Here is an 11869-nt window from a genome sequence, read left to right as displayed (position 1 = left end):
CTTCCTCAGCTCTCGTCCACTCACGCCCCTTCTCTACCTACGCTACATTGATGACATCTTCATCATCTGGACCCATGGGAAGGAGACTCTAGAAAAATTCCACCTTGATTTCAACAACTTCCATCCCACCATCAACCTCAGCCTGGACCAATCTACACGGGAGGTCTTTAAATAATGCTGCTTCTCCTGTTTGAGTCACACAGTTAGAGATTTACAATGCAAACACTCAATATCACTTTATACCATGGGATAGAGGTATTATAAGTAAGATTAATACATGCAGCATCCTACAAGCATTCCATGAAGTCTATATGCTGAACACACTCTTATAACGCTAATACACCTCTACTCCAATATATTGCTGTCTTCGGGAGCCAAAAAATCTTACCGCATTATAGATGAAACCGTGTTATATTGAACTTGCTTTGATCCGCTGGAGTGCGCAGCCCCGTCCCTGCGGAGCACTGCTTTGCCACATTACATTCGAATTCATGTTATATCGGGTCACGGTATGTCAGGGTAGAGGTATATCTGTTAACTATAGTAACCTACAGGTGAGCCAGACTGGTTTCCAGCTATGTATTTGTCAGCATACAGTGAGGCCCGAGGCCTTGGCATGAACTGGCACCTGGTCTGCCAGTGTCACAAGCCTAATTTAATTTAAGGTTAAATCGAAATGTCCTTGGTTTTACTGATTTCTTTTAACAATCTTATGGCATGATTCTTCCTTCATTTAGGCTAGTTTTACACTAAAAGAATTTCTTTAAGTTTATTCATTGAATTACTCATGGTTTGCATTTCTGTGCTGAGAAGAGAATCTGCATTTTATTCTTTAAGCATGCTTTTGTGAGTTCTTATCTGGGTTCGCTTAGAAATATTTGGTGCTATAGCCTTCTGACCCAAAGGCAAAGAAAATGGCACTGCCACTGATGAGAGTTGCACTGAAGTCCTATCATTTTCTGAAGGATTTCACTTCAGTGGAAGCATTATGTCACTGGACATCATGTGTGACACTTCCAGTGATGTACCGTATCTATCGGGTCCTTCTTTATGACACAGTGAAGTTATAACTTTCCATCAAAGTCATTTTCAGTGATAAGAAAATAAAACATCTAACTGTAATATCTATTAATATGTCAAAAAAGCAGCAATTAGTTTAGATAACCAAATTTAGCTTTAAAAATCTTTGTTAGCTGATAGGCTCAAGAAAGTCTAAAAATGATGACAAAAACAATTTTGTGTCAATTGATTCAGTAGTACCTATTTTTTTTTTCTATTTAATGGAAATAGGAATAGAGGACCTGAGCTAGGTTTCACTTTTAAAAACCCATATGTTATAAACTGAATGTAGGCTTTAGAATGGAAACCTGATTGTGAACCTGATGATAAAACAGCTGTAGAGACAACTTTAAATACTCATCTAAATGAGATTCATAGGCAGCCCAGAATATTAATTTACATTTTGATTTGTGATTGCATTAAGCATTAAATCTTAACTGTACACCTTCCTCTCATAAAGGAAAAAGACAGAATTCAAACTATACAGTGTTAAATAATTGCTGTGGAACAAACCTTCCCCTTCCCCAAGTCTTTGTTCCTTTCTTTTGTCTCTTGGGAATTCTATTAAGTTGAATAAAATTTTCATGAATTATGTTTCAGCAGTAAATAAGACCTAGTGGATTTTAGTTCTTTCTGGGGCAATTAATTTCAAACCAACCTGTGTAAAGGAAAGCACAGTGCTTTTGTTTTTAATAATTGCTTGAAAGCTGTGCATGCAGTATTAGAATAGAAATATTGGGTTTCCTTTTAAGTTTTGACTAATCCCAATAGACCAACAAGCTGCTATGAATAATGTGAACTTCTAGTGAAAGAGTTCAGATCTTATTTTTTCTGTAATAGATCATAGTATTTATTTGAGGCATAAAGTCAAAACATCTCAACATGAAGGCAAGTGTTCTTGCAGTGCAGGCATTTCCTGTCAAGACACTGAAGTAATAACAGACAGCCTAAAGACATCAACAGAAAGCAATGAGCTGAGTACGATAATGCTTTCTTGTACATTTTCTTTCCAAACTAAGCTATTAGATACCTCCCCTTGTGTGAAAAGTTAACAATCCAGTAACCGCATGCTGCAAAAATGTAAGTACATGCTTAACTTTACAAAGTAATCCCATTGAATAAAACTAAGCACGTATATAAAACTAAGCAGTATCATAGCCTATGACTGCCCTTAGTGGTTGTTGTGCCATTCTTCAAGTACCCCCCAAAAAACTTGTCCTGCATTACATGTTGCTTTTTTATAATTTGCTAGGAAGCTAATCCCAGTATTTCTTTAATGGTTTTTCAGAATGTATGTAAAAAGGATCTTTACACATGGCTAAAACTTAGTACGTGGAAGAATGGGACTGCAAAATTTCAATACTGGGCTCAGCATCTGATTCTCCCTAAACAGCAACAAGTAATGTGACATTCCCACAGTAAGCAGTGAACATTAGTGCTGCAGGTGGAACAATATCTGCCTTACCAATTTATAGGCAGTACCTCTGTGTTAGGGAGACTTGATTTTTAAAATGTGTAACAATGTACAGATGTGTTAATAACCCTGGAATGAAGTGTATAGAAATTCAAGTACTTGAGTGTTAAGGGTTAACATTTTCCTCTAGAGAAAAGGAGAGGCTCTTTCTCATGCCCCAAAGTATTGTAAATCAGTGGTTCTCAACCAAGATGTACACAGAGGTCTTTCAGAGGGTACAACTCATACAGATATTTGACTAGTTTTACAGTAGGCTACATAAAAAGCACAAGTAAAGTCAGTACAAACTAAAATTTCATATAGACAATGACTTGTTTATCCTGCTCTACATACTATACACTGAGATGTAAGTACAATATTTATATTCCAGTTGATTCATTTTATAATTATATGGTAAAAATTAGAAAGTAGGCATTTTTTCAGTGATAGTGTGCTGGACACTTTTTTGTATTTTAATGTCTGATTTTGTAAGCAAGTAGTTTTCACGTGAGTTGAAACTTGGGGGTACACAAGACAAATCAGACTCCTGAAAGGGATACTGTAGTCTGAAAAGATTGAGAGCCACGGTTGAAAACAACCACTAGTGAAAGTAAGATCCTCCAAGTTCATTTGTCAATAAGCTAGTTGAATGAGAGACTGTGCTGGGATCAATTAAGATGATGCAGATATAAAAGTGAAAAGCCAATTTTTCCCTCTTTCTTGCTTGCCTTCCCTCCCCATCCCCATGATCTCCCACAGTATACTCTGACATACAAGCCTCCAAGTCCTGATGAGCACTGATTGCAGACAAGGTTTGTTAATAAGTTGAGAGCAGGCGAACTTGTCAAAATCATTTTTAATTATGTTAACAAGCTCCGCTTTGACTTATAATCCGGACAACATGACACTTTAAATCTGGATACTATAGTATAGCATTGTCAACTGATCCAGAGCTGGTCAAATTTTGATTTTGTCAAATTGTAGGCAGACCAATGTCTTCAAACATAGGACTTGAAAACTTAGTATGCTCCTATGTGCATTGCTAGGATGGAATCATTTATATCTGTAGTATGAATATATGCAATAGTCAATAATTGTGTTTTAATAAGTAGTCCAGTTATCTTATTTTCTACCCACCATCTCTGTTATGAAAAATATTAATTTCAGTGTTCTTTGATGCGGGAATCAGAGCTTGTGCATATAGCCTTTGTATCATTGATTCAGAACTATTTCCAAAAAAGTGACTATGAACTTCCCTCGTTGGTGAAGGCTCATGTTTTTACAGATAGCTACTTGGACAATGATAGTAAAGCCATTTAAAATGCTGACCATTTCATTCCTAATTTTATTTTCTGTTCAAGCTGACCATGTTTCCATTCCAACAGTTCGCTTTTTTTTCTTTTTTTTTTTCCCTTCAGTCCTTTCTGTTTTTAACTTGTTTGGACAGAACTCTTCTTTCCCCCTCTTAAAAACCGATGGTGGCAACACTGTTCTCTCTAAATAAAAAACAAAACAGCTGTTAAGGTGCAAGCAGAAACTAGACCAGCAGTGTGTGTATCTGCTTTCAATGTTGCAAACCCTCCCTTGGCCTTTTGGAAGGGCAGGCTTCTAAACTAAACACACAGTGTCTTGTTACAAAATGTAACAGTAAAAAAAAAAAAAATCACAAATAATCCGAAGGTTTGGTATACTGTAGATTTGGCACCCGTCCATTTTGCCGTATTTAAATCCAGAGCTAACTTAAGTAAAAGTTATTGCAGTCTAATAACCATAAAAGATTATGAGGGAATAAAATCAATCTTGGCCCAAATCTTGGAATGCACAACACACACACACAAATATAGTAGAATACTGCTTACGCAGTAGTCTCAGCTTTAGGAAGCCAAAACAGCATTTGAGTGTAATGGCCACTGTTTCCAAAGGACTGTGGCCCAGATAGTCTGTCATTCCACCAGCACCAGGTATATTCTTGGAGAGTGCACGCTGCACTTGGACCTCTCACCTCCTGTGTGGAAAAGGTGGTTAGCAGCCTCTTTAGCATTATCCCCCTTTTCCTATGTACCCCAGTGAGACTGCTTCTGGATTCCAAAGAGCGTAGTGGGAGGGGAAATAGGTAGGGCTCTGGGAAAAATACGTTGTCCCTGTGTTCAGCTCATTGGAAATTTCCTGGAAAATGCAATTCAGCCTGGGTTGTATTATCTGTTGTGTGAGTCACACTCTAGTCAGCCATAACCAAGAGGAGTCGCTGAAAGCGTGGTCTAATGGAGTGGTGCTGCAAAGATGAGTGAGTGGGGCCTGGGAGTTGCATTGGGAGTTAGAGTTAATGCAGAAGCACAGCGGATCTGTGTGATTCATCTTGGTCTCCGTGTCAATACCTGTGGAGGCAAACCCCAGCAGAACTTTGCTGGAGTCTCCTTGCAAACAGTTTCTGTGCCTGGGACTCTTCCCATGTGTTTTACCAAAGCAAGGGCTGATCAAGGCCCAGGGGATTGTGCTGCTCTGCAAAGGAAACTGTCATGGACAATTTAAATTTTGCATTTCTTATAGGTAGCTAAGGCCCAACAGACAAAAAACTTTGTTATTCAAATGTGTTTACAATGTTAGATCCTTTGTCCACACACACACACACACACACACACACACACACACACACACACACGAACCCATGCACCTCTGAGCCTTTAATTTGAAGGTTATTGTTCAATACACAAGGAAACTACTTGAATTAGTGTCCTTAACGGTCCATATTCTTTTGCAAAGTGACCCAATGGCCTAGAAAATGCCTTGTTTGCACCTCCATGAGGCAGTTATTCAGTTTTGACATGCTTTACTGGTTTTAACCCATTTTAGACTGATTTCTCTCTCTCGCACACAGACAGCAGCCTTTGTCAGCTTTTTGCCACAGTAAAAGAAAACGAGAGGGGGAGAACCAAAAAACCTGTAGGAGACTCTTTTTGAATGACCTCCTGTCTAAAAAGATTATTCCAAAGACTCCCCAAACATTGGAACTGCAGTTCTGTTCCACATGGACTAGAATACAACCTCCATTAATCAACCAAATTTTGTGTGTCCTTTGACTAGATACTTAAGGCAGATTTCACTGTATTCCATTAGTACTTGCTGACTTACACACCAGTTAATTTGGATATTAGATACTTTTCTCACAAAAAAAGTGTGTGAACTGTTAGATGGCTTGATTGAATATCAGGCACTATATATCTATCTGCGTGTAGGAATGTATTCAGATATATAATGTAACTGTGGAGGTTATATTGTACAACCTCATTGCCATGTTGTTCTGCATGTTCTTCCTGTTCCTCATTGTCTTTAATTTTGTGCTAAAAACTTAAAATATTTTACTTCACTTATACCCACATTTACTTTGACATAGTCTTATTAACCAATCATGCTATATGGATGTTACCTTTTAGTGCTGAAGTGTAATAAAATATTACACTTTGTTTCTGTATATATTTACTACATTCCTCTCCCTAGTCTACCAAAGTTTTCATATAATGCCTATCACAATTGCAACTGTTTGTTGGCATTATAAAATGTGAGTACAAAACAATTACTGTGCAGATACCTTTCTAAAAACTGTGCAAGTAACATCACGCAGCGAGATAGAAAGGATGAGAACTCTTTAATTGCTGCTTAATCTGTCACAGTAAATGAGATAAATGAGATTTTTACTTAAAATATAAAAATTGATCCTAGTGTTTTAGGTAGTTAGACTAAAAGAATTGCTTTTACATCACATAATGTTAAAGTGTTATATATTCAATTAATAGACTAATTCAGAGCTTGAACATTTGCTAACTTTGGAAAGAAATATAAGATGGTTTAAATTCTGAAATTCACAAGACTAAGGTGCAACAAGCTCCTATGCAGCCACACTGGACAGTAGGAGGGAGTATAATTACCCCCCAACACATACACACACTGAGTGCATATCCCAAGATTAATAGTGCCACAACTCGGTATGCTGCTTTGTTCTCTTTGTACACTTAAAGTTGTGGGTTTTGCTCAATGCAGCCCAAAGCCATACCAACATCCATGTGTGTTCATACGGCAAAGTGACTGCAATGTGACACAAGGGCTTGTTTTGCTCTATCAAAAAACAGTTGAATGAAGCTGGAGAAACAGAAATTGCAAGCCAAAATCTCAGCAAAGGGGTTGAAGGAGCTGAGCAGAGGTAGATCGACAGTCAGGGGCTTCTGGGAAGAGATTGGAGATTACTTGTGAGTGCACATCTTCACTGCAGTTCCCTTGAGGTCTTCCTTCTAGCTCAGAGTGTGGTGGCTACCATGCTTTTAATACTAATAGAGGTTGGTTGGGGGGTGAACATGAAACATGTTTAAGGGAAAACCTGCAGGTGAGCCGGAGATAGGTCAAGACAAGCCCTTAGTTTTGATCACATGCAAATAGCACACGGTAGCCTTGTATGAATAATATGGATGTTTTTGTTTTGATTAAATTTAAATCTTCAAGTGAGCGAATCATTTAGATTCAGGGGTACTACTGTATTATATGCATCATAGCAGATTTTGCCATTTTCTGCAAGGATGTTGAAATGGCATTGGTGCATTGACCTCTGGGGGAAAAAGCTTGAAATCGTACATATATTCTTCATTGGTTAATAGAATCTTTTTATTTTACATGTTTTTAACATTTTTTTAAAAAGATACATATGAGGAATAAATCTAACAATATGATTTGAAAGCTTTTTTAAACATATTTTAGAGTGGGAGAATTGGTCTATCAGTAAGTGCATAAAGCTTGAGGAGCTGGTTAATTTTCAGTTTTGGAGGGAATGAATGTTTGAGTGTTCAGCAGTGTGTTCTGAAAGGGCTGGCATAGTACCAGTGTAACACACTGCAATTGTGACAATGTGAGTTCAAAAATCTAGGACTTGGGGTGTGGAGGTTAACTCTGTGCTGCTTAGCCTGGCAAAAGCAGTTTATACTCTCTCCTGGATGGAAAGAAATTCCATTGCTCTGTTGATCACTGCTTAAAAAGACAGTATTAGCCAGCCATTACACAGTGGTATCTGAATCATCTCTGTATAATCCCTATTCTTGGCACAGGAGATATGTGCAGGAAAATGCTGACTTCTTATTGGGTTCTTCTGTACGTTGAGCTACAACAGTAGCATCTGTTGGCCAGTCTGTTTGTAGTGGAAAGTGGTGTGAAAGGGGTGCGGTCATTAACTCAAATATAGAGTGCCTGCCGCAATGGACCTGATACTGTAGAGTCTGATGATGTCCTGGAAGCTAATACTGCGCTCAGTTTAGATTAAATAAACTTCAGAGGAAAGCAAAGGATTTTTACTGGTGTTTATTTTAGGGGAGGGGACAGACAGGAGGATGATTTGGTGTTTTTTAAGAGCAGTGAATTTAGTGGTGTTGAAAGGTTTTGAATTGACAGCCCTGGAAACTGTAGCTCTCTGTTTAACTATTGAAAAAGCCCATTTAAAGCACAGGTGATCAGCCTCAGCTCTGACCTGATGGGATAAACTCTAAGAATATAAGAAAGTTTGACAGTCAAGCATATTTGTGCTTAAAAAAATAAATAAATAAACCTATCCAACAAAAATGTGGTGGAAATGAATACCTCAGAACCTTTAGTGACAAGCTACAGATGAATTCAAGGAGATAAATGAGCATCTAAATACAGAATAGGATAAAAATTCTGCATCTTGGATTATGATATTCTTTACACATTAATTACATAGAAAATCAACTGAGAAATTTCTGTAAGCTTAGATTGTCAATAAAAGGATAAGCAAAGTTCCCAACCTAGGAGATGGGAAGGAGGGACTAGATTTTGAATTTCAGAGGCTAGTGAGAGAACTTTCGGAGCTGTTCTTTGTTGGGCAAAAGAAAAGAATAGTAATGATACTGTGATGCAAGGAAGACTCTCCAGAACCAGAATCTGAAACTGGATAGAATTTGGTTACCCTACCCTTTTAGATGCCATAGAAATTGAAGTTAAAACACAATCACACAGTACAACACAACCTAAAGCTATGAGGCCTGGATTCACAATCAGATGAAAGCATTAAGGCTGCTTACTGGTCGTGATCCAGGGAGATCTTGGATTTATTTCAGTGATCTACATGGCTCTTCCCTATCCAGTAGAGTGCGAACTGCAGGGAGGTATCACAATGCTGAGGGACCAAGTAGGAAACCCTGAATAAAGCCCAAGATCCTGGAATAGCCTGGGTCTGTCTTCTGTTCTGTAACTTGTATAGTATCTAGCTGAATGGGGCGCCCATCCTGATTAAAGCCCTAGATGCTAACTTAATACTAATTATAATGTACGCTGGCGTTTGGATGAAACCTCATTGAAGCTGGTAACATAAAATGAATATAAAGTTTATTTTACTTTTTTAGGGTTAGGTAAGAGATATTAAGGGTTCCAGTGCTATTCCCCATTAAAAAGGTAAACAGAAATGTTAAACTGTGCCAGATGCTCCTGACATTACTGAGGAGTATTCACCCTACTCAATGTAAACCTGCAACTTTGTGGCACAGGAAAAATATATCCTAAAAATCTTAGTATGTGACCATCTCTAAAGTTATTTTATGCAACAAGGTTTCTTTAGAGCAGGGGTCGCCAACCTTTCAGAAGTGGTGTGCCAAATTCACTGTAATTTAAGGTTTCCCGTGCCTTAACATTTGTAGAAGGACTCTCTCTCTCTCTCTGTCTATATTATATAAATAAACTATTGTTGTGTTTAAAGTAAATAAGTTTTTAAAATATTTAACAAGCTTCATTTGAAATAAAATTAAAATGCAGATCTTATCAATTTAGTGTGATCCTTGCCTGGGATCCTTGTCTGAGGTTCTAGCCACCAACCCCGCTCAGCCCGCTGCCGGTCTGGGGTTCCATTTACTCAGCCTGCAGTGGGCCGAGCTGGCCAATTGCAGGCTAAGCAGGGCTGGCGGGGGCTGAGTGGCTCAGTCCGCTGCCAGTCTGGGGTGCCAGTAGCACTCAGCCTGCTGCCGGTCTGGGGTTCTGGCTGCTGGCCCCTTGCCAGTTGGGGTCCCAGCTGCCAGCCTCACTCAGCCTCCTGCTGTCCTCGGTGAGCAGAATCCCAGGCCAGTAGTGGGCTGAGGGGGGCTGGCGGCCAGGACCCCAGCTGGCAATGGGACAGCAGCCGGAGCCCCAGAGCAGCGCGTGCCATCAAAAATTGGCTTGCGTGCCACCTTTGGCACATGTGCCATAGGTTTCCGACCCCTGCTTTAGAGAATCTTTAGTAATATCTGGGAAATATCAGCTGTTTCATTGTGGCATATTGTAGTACCACCATTAAGAATGTATTACGAATTGTACTTGAACATTCTTTGTAATCCATTTTAAAAGTACGTAAAAGCAGCTAGTGTTGGGGGTTTGGGTTTGTGGTTTTTTTTTGTTTGTTTTGTTTTTTTTAAGAGCTGGATTGTGTCTTTGCCCTGCTTGATTTAGCAAGGGAGTAATTTTGGCATCACCCTACTCTGTTGCTTGGTCTACACAGCTATTCAGTGCTACTATGGTAAAGAGCACAGGCCCCTGTTTTCTGGGTATTTGCTGTAATGTGGAGTGATTGGAGCCTTGGTCTTGCTCCTCGTTCTCTTCACTTGATGGCCAGGGACAGTACAGAAGTAAGCTGCACTCTTTCAAGGACTATAGAAACTTATTTCCCTTTGGCAGAAGAGAAGAATAGCAGAGAAATTTTGGCTGTCCAAATAATGATTCCTTCCCAGGGATACCTGTGGAGCAGAGCAATTACTACTCACTCAGAGTTAGGCTCATTCTAGCCCTAAATGAAATGTAAATATTGTAACTTGATAGGGCTGTAGTTTTTCACCATATTCTGGTTAGTAACTATCATAAACAGATGGTTAAGGGTTAATGTCTCTTTTACCTGTAAAGGGTTAAGAAGCTCAGTGAACCTGGCTGACACTTGACCAGAGGACCAATGGGGGGACAAGATACTTTCAAATCTTGGTGGAGGGAAGTCTTTGTTAGTGTTGTTTGTTTTGTTCGTTGTTAGCTCTTGGGACAAAGTGGGACCAGATGTATAACCAGACTCTCCAAATCTTTCTGAATCAGTCTTTCATGTTTCAAAATTAGCCAGGCAAGGCGGATTAGTCTTATGTTTGTTTTCTTTCAACTTGTGAATGTTTTTCCTTTTGCTGGAAGGATTTTTACCTCTGTTTGCTGTAACTTTGAATCTAAGGCTGGGGGGGAGGTCCCTCTAGTCTATATAAATCTGAATACCCTGTAAAGCATTTTCCATCTAATTTTACAAAAATAATTTTTACTTTTTTCTTTCTTTAATTAAAAGCTTTCTTTTTTAAGAACCTAATTAATTTTTCCTTGTTTTAGAATCCAAGGGATTAAGTCTAAACTCACCAGAAATTGGTGGGGGGAAAAAAAGGGGGGATGATTAATTCCTCCTTGTTTTAAAATCCAAGGAGTTTAGATCGGTGTGAAGCTTCCCAAAGCAACCAGGGAGGGGAAAGTCGGGGGGAAAAGGAGAGGATGGTTAATTTCTCCTTGTTTTAAGACCCAAGGGGTTTGGGTCTGGGTTCCCCAGGGAAGGTTTTGGGGGAACAGGAAGTGTGCCAAACACTATATTTTGGCTGGTGGCAGTGTTACCAAATCTAAGCTAGGAATTAAGCTTAAAAGGGTCCATGCAGGTCCGCCACATTTTTACTCTAAAGTTCAAAGTGGGGGAAAAATCTTTAACAGTAACACTTGGACACACTGAACCAAATGTAGCTGTGGTGTATCTTCATTGTCATAAATGGAGTTACCATAAGGTTAAACTTTGTCCAATATTCTTTAAGACATGCTGTCACTCACAACAATGTTCTGTTGACTTAATGCTATTTCAGTGTGTGGCATGTATTACAGTGCAATGGACTTTGATTCACAAAGCAATTTTACCAATTATTTTTCTGTTTTGTGAACATTAAAAATAATCTACCATGAGTTCATAATCCATAACTCCTCTTTTTAATAATGCAGACAATAATTAGGTAGTTGAGTAAAAGTTCCCATAAATGTATTACACACTTGCTTCTGCTACAGAGAATAAACCTTCTTGAAAATTAGTGCAAACTGCTGCTATGTGTTGACCTTATTGTAGTAACTGCCCCCACCTCTTGGGGACTGTGCACAGAACCAAAGGCCTAAGTACAAAAGCAGCAATCTCCTAGAACAGGTTGCCCAAATAATTCCTGTATTTTCCTGTGTGCCTAAATCTAAAGTAACTCTATTGATTTCAGTAGAGTTGCTCCAGAGTTACATTGGCTTTATGAAGAGCAGAATTTTGCCCTCTGTAGGTATAACGTTCTTCCGTTATAA

The 11869-nt window shown here is 38.9% G+C and overlaps 1 protein-coding gene across 8 annotated transcripts in view; it reads left to right on the top strand.

The window, feature by feature from the left end:
• RBFOX1 (RNA binding fox-1 homolog 1) overlaps positions 1-11869 on the top strand; it is a 2554959-nt gene that overhangs the window by 1903942 nt on the left and 639148 nt on the right. The window lies entirely within an intron of this gene.

This window comes from Chelonoidis abingdonii, chromosome 9, assembly GCF_003597395.2.
Source record: "Chelonoidis abingdonii isolate Lonesome George chromosome 9, CheloAbing_2.0, whole genome shotgun sequence".
NCBI classification, from domain to species: domain Eukaryota; kingdom Metazoa; phylum Chordata; order Testudines; family Testudinidae; genus Chelonoidis; species Chelonoidis abingdonii.
Note: the sequence above shows the minus strand (reverse complement) of the source record. Positions and strands in the feature narration are given on the sequence as shown.